Genomic DNA, 6,060 nt, shown 5'->3' on the forward strand with positions numbered 1-6,060 from the left:
TCATTTTAAAGATTATTATTCTAAATATATGTAGCAAGAGCATTATCCTAAGTATCAGAGATTTACTTTGAAAGATAAACTTCTACCCTTCGTCACTGTATCAGTTTTCTGGGGCTGCCATAACAAAGTACCACAAACCGTGTGGTATAAACAACAGAAATGTAGTTTCTTAAAACTCTCAAGGCTGGAAGTCTGAGCTCAATGTTTTGGCAGTGTTGGTTTCTTTTGAAACCTCTCCCCTTGCCTTGTAGATGGCCATCTTCTCTTTTTGTCTTCAAATGGTGTTCCTGTCTGTGTCCAAATTTCCTCTTCTTATAGGGACACCAGTCACACTGGATTAGGGCCCACCCTAATGGCCTCATTTTACCTTATTTACCTCTTTATAGACCCTGTCTCCAAATAGAGTCAACATTCTGAAGTATTGGGGTTTAGGACTTCCATACGAATTGGAGGTAGGGGAAGACATAATTCAGTCCAATCACGGACATTTGGGCTCTCTCCATAGCTTGGCTATTGTTGATAATGCTGCTATAAACAGCAGAGTGCATGTACCTCTTTGAGTCTTTATTTTTGTATCCTTTGGGTAAATACCTAGTAGTGCAATTGCTGGGTCATAGCGTAGTTCTATTTTTAACTTTTTGAGGAAGAGGGACATTTTTGATGTAGATAAAGATTTGAAAATCACCTGCATACAGATATTAACTGTAATTGAAATTATGGAACTAGATAGACATGCCCCAGCAGAGTGGGCATGGTAAAAAGAGAAAGGACCTACCACCCCAAAAAGACCAAAATTAAATGGCTGAATAGAGTAGGAGCTCTCAAGGTAGCCTGAAGTTAGAGGCCAAAGAAACAAGGAAAACCACGGAAGTGGGGCATCTGGGAAGACACAAGAAGAGAGAGTTTAAAGGAGCGGTTAGTGGTGTATAATGTTAAATGCTCCCAAATGGCCAAATAAGAACAAGGCTAAATTTTATAATTTCATAATTTATAAATTTAAGTTGTATTAAAAAATATATAATATAAAATTTAACTATATAATAGGGAAATTTCATTATAATTTATACTTTAAAAATTATAACTTATAAAGGTCATTGGTGACTCTCTTAATCAGTTTGAACTACTAGAACAATTTACCATAGGCCAGGTAGCTTAAAACAACAAATATTTGTATCTCACAGTTCTGGAGGCTGGAAAGGCCAAGATCAGGGTTCCAGCATGGTTGGGTTCTAATGTGTCCATCTTCTGACTTCTTCACATGGTAGAAAGCAGAGAGCAGAAGCAGGCTCTTTGGTGTCTCTCCTTATAAGGGCACTAATCCCATTCATGAGCACTTCACCCTCATTACCTAATGACCTCCCAAAAGCCCACCTCCTAATACCATCACATTGGGGTTTAGGATTTCGGTAGATGAATTTGGAGAGACACACATATTCAATCTATAACAGTGACCTAAATAATTGTGATGATATAATGGAAGCAGAACCAAATTGCTGTTGGAAGAGTGAATGAAAAGTAAGAAAGTAGATGCTCAAGTAGAGATAATGTTTCAATTGACACTTCTATACTTTTTCTTCTTGTCTGCACTGTACTCTCTATTACAGTTTGTTGTTTAAGACAGTGTACATCCCAATCAAGATTAAAGTTTATGCAGATTTACTATTATTTTTATTTACCAAAAATATGGTTAGAAAAAAATACTTCAGAAAATCTTTAGAATGGGTTACAAAGACCTCTTTGATTTGTCCCTTATATAGCTGAATTCTTTATCTTCAGTTATTCTTCCCAGCATCTTATCCTATTTCCATCCATTTGCCCCAAATGCCAGAGCATCTCATGCTTCCATGTTTTCACATACAGTGCTTTCTTCTGTATGCACTGCTGTCTCCTTCACATCTTCTATACCTGGCAAACCCCTCCACATGCTTTTAGGATCCATTCAGGTCACCTTCTCTGCAAAGCCTCCCCTGACATCCTTCTTCTCCAGTGTAACAAAGATGACTTAATACTCACCATGCCTTGTATCTGTCTCTTTTATGGCAACTATATAATCTGAATCCAAACACTCTAAGATTTCCTTAAATGACCTCACTACATTTTTTTAGAGAGGGGGAGAGAGAGAAAGTGGGGGAGGGGCAGAGGTTGAAGAGAGAGAATCCTAAGCAGTCTCCATGCCCGGCATGGAGTCCAATATAGGGCTCAATCTCACAACCCTGAGATCATCACCTGAGCCAAAATCAAGAGTAGAACATTTAACCAAATAAGCCACCCAGGCTCTCTGATATGTTCTTTCAATAGAGACAAATTTCTCAGATAATCATAGCTAGCAAAGCCTTCTTTCTTCATTATTCTCTTACTATGTCTGCAAGATAAAAACCACTGGGTCCGGGCGCCTGGGTGGTTCAGTTGGTTAAGCGACTGCCTTCGGCTCAGGTCATGATCCTGGAGTCCCTGGATCGAGTCCCGCATCGGGCTCCCTGCTCGGCGGGGAGCCTGCTTCTCCCTCTGACCCTCCCCGCTCTCATGTGCTCTCTCTCTCTCATTCTCTCTGTCTCAAATAAATAAATAAAATCTTTAAAAAAAAAAAAAAAACCACTGGGTCCTAATTTTCTTTAGCAAAGAAAAATCTTATAAAGGCATTTTGTGTTATAACATCTAAGAACAATTTTTAGGTTATTCCTCATATTAAGCAGGGAAGTCTTATGATACCATCAGTATCTGAAATGAACTGTAGACCTCACTTCCTTAATAGAAATAGTTTTCTTCATCAATTTAATCAACTATGTAGTTTTTCCTATGCCTCACAAATGTGACTAGCTTTCAGGAAGTGGTGAGTATGTTACCCCCACATGAAATTTAGAAGCATTATGAGCTAGCATGTTGGAAATGTGGAGTTGAGAAACAAGAAGCCCTATAGGAATGGGGCGCCTGGGTGGCTCAGTTGGTTAAGCGACTGCCTTCGGCTCAGGTCATGATCCCGGAGTCCCGGGATCGAGTCCCACATCGGGCTCCCTGCTCAGCAGGGAGTCTGCTTCTCCCTCTGACCCTCCCCCCTCTCATGCTCTCTGTATCTCATTCTCTCTCTCAAATAAATAAATAAAATTAAAAAAAAAAAAAAAAAAAAAGAAGCCCTATAGGAAAGAAGGGTTTAGAACATAATAATGATTTATCTGTGATTCAAGGAATGAAACAACTCTAATGGCAATGCTGTAACATTGCAAGAGATTAAAAATAAAAATAATAATCTCCCAAACCATCAGCTTTTATTGAATGGGAAATAAAAGTAAAAATAAATAATACAAATTATATAATCTCCAAATTCAGCTAAATAAAGTACTGACAAACTAAAATGAGAGGATAAAAGCTAAAAATATATTATTAATAAAAATCTATGAAAAGGAAATTGTCCTGAATAAATTACAGACACGAGTCAGATAACAGAATTACAAAGAGAATTATGTAAAATATAATAGCCCTGGAAGAGAGCAATATGATCAACTTTGTTAAAACCTATTCAAACCTATTTTGCAGCTTATTATAGAGTAGAAAAGATGATTAAATATGGATATCATCTCAAAATCCGGTGTTTAAAGCATTAAGCCTAGAAACATTTATATTTCTTTTTTTAAATAAATTGAACACAAAACTAGATTTAAAGAATAAGCAGAGCAAAATAAATAAGGCATCATATTTAGTTAATAATTTTTCTGTTTTATCTCTGAACTGAAATCCTGCTCAGGTGTGAAAGCAAATTGCTTCAGAGACTCTGAGAAAGGAAATCAAGTTAGTAACATGGAGTTGGACCAAACATAGACTATGATGTCAAAAGCATTTTTTTTTCAGAATCAATAGGTGATGAAAGACTTATAAAAATCATCCAGAGATTTATTTGATCAAAACCATATGCTTCCTAGCCAATACAGCTTTGTAGTAAAACTAGTTAAATTTTGTATGGTCAGTGCTCAAAGCATGTCTTTTTCACCACAGAAGTAATTGTTTTTCAGTTTCCAAAATATGGCATGTTAATATTATTTTTTAAATATTTGAATTGGTAATACAGTCACATTATTCAGTATAAAAGCAGTATAGCGGAAAGTCTTCCTTCACTGTCCCTCACCCAGGTATAACCTTTGTGAGTGTCTGGTATATCCTTTCAGAGTTTCTTTATAGAGGTAAAAGTGAATATGAATATATGATCTTGTTTTCTACCTCTTTAGACACACAAAATTATATTTTTTTCCAATTCCTCACCGTGTTTTCATCGGTAAACACATATCTTGGTAAGCATAATATATCAGTAACATTTTCAGATATATTTGGAATAGAGATGAAGGAAAAAAGTAGTCTCATGAATTTCTAATTTCTAAAAATACTTTTATTTATTTCCTGTGTTTTATATTTCTACTTTCCCCTTTTATTCTTGGTAAAGTTAGATTGTTGTTTATCTGTTTATGATTTGTTGAAATAAGACTAATAACGTATATTATACATTATATAATACATATATACATATATGTATGTATATATGTGTGTAGATACGTGTGTGTGTGACTTTGATAGGATTTACACTATAAATTAATTTGGGGAAAATGACTATAATTTCAGTCTTCCCATCCAAGAATAAAGACTCTATCTTAAATTTGCCAAATCTTCTTTTGTCACTTAATAACCTTTTTTTCCATGAATTTTCTCATTAAATTTTTTTAAAATTCTGAACTTTTAAATGGAAGTGTAAGAGTTGAATGAATATTCTCTTTTTAGATTCAGAATGATTCAGACCACCATTGTTTTCCTTTCTTTGTTTTTGCAAAACTAAGTTGTTTAGTGAAAGTGTTTTGGGGGTCGGCCAAGATGCCTTTAGAGCCATATTTTGCCATTTTCTAGCTGTGTAACTTGGGACAAGCTATTTAATCTCCATGGGCTTCATTTTCCTCTTTTATAAAATGAGAATGATTATAATAATAGTATCTACATCATAGTGTTGTTGTGATAGTTAACTGAGTAATAGATCTAACAGGGTAGTAATGTTGCCTGGTGTGATAAACACACAAAAGCGATGATGATGATGATGATGATACGGTAGAGCAGTAACTTCAATTGATAACCCTGGCAAGGAATGTGCAAGGTGTGTGTGTGTGTGTGTGTGTGTGTGTGTGTGTTTATGTCTGTTTCAATAAACAACTGCTTACCCAAATTTAATTTGCTTCCCTTTAGTTGTCATGAAACTTGCTTTGGATCAGTTATCCTGTTGCTCAGGCCAAAGATGAAGAAAGCAACCCTGATTCCTCTTTTTCACATACCCTATAATTCACCAGCAAGTCCTGCAGTTCTTCCTTTAAAATAGAACCCAATTCAGACCTCTGCGCACCATCCCCACTGCTAACGCTGTGTTCCAAACCAACATCTCTGGCATGGTCTGTTTCACCTGCTTCCCCACAAGCCTTCCCACTGCTGAAGTGGTTTCTTTAAACTTAAATTAGATCACATTGTTCCACACCCAAAACTTTCTAATGACTTTCCATCGAGTGAAACACAAATTATTTGCAATGGTTTAATGAACCTCTGTGATACGATTTCTGCCTTTATCTCCAACACAGACAGTCATTCCTCCTCTCTCAATCCAGCCCAGCCACGTTGGCTCTCCTGCTATTTCTTGAATAGTCATATTCATCCCTACCACAAGATTTTATACTTGCTATTTTTTTAAATCTTGAAATCATGCTCTCTAGATCCAGTATGTACACAGTTTTCTCACTATTCAGATCTTGGCTCAAATATAAGGTTGCCAGATTAGGAAATAAAAACGTAAGATACCCAGTTAAATTTGAATTTCAGATAAATAATAAATTTTATATTCTAATTATGTCTAAAATATTGCATGGGACACACTTATACTAAAAAGTTATTTGTCATTTATCTATAGTTTAAATATTATTGGTCATCCCATATTTTATTTGGCATTCTTGCAATTAGCTCCTCAAAGAGGTCTGGTACCCTGTATCAAATAGGCCCCTCTCTCCTTCTGTCACTCTCTAATCTCCTACCCTGCATTATCTGTCT

This window comes from Phoca vitulina, unplaced genomic scaffold (genome assembly GCF_004348235.1).
Source record: "Phoca vitulina isolate PV1807 unplaced genomic scaffold, GSC_HSeal_1.0 scaffold12, whole genome shotgun sequence".
In the NCBI taxonomy this organism is placed as follows: domain Eukaryota; kingdom Metazoa; phylum Chordata; class Mammalia; order Carnivora; family Phocidae; genus Phoca; species Phoca vitulina.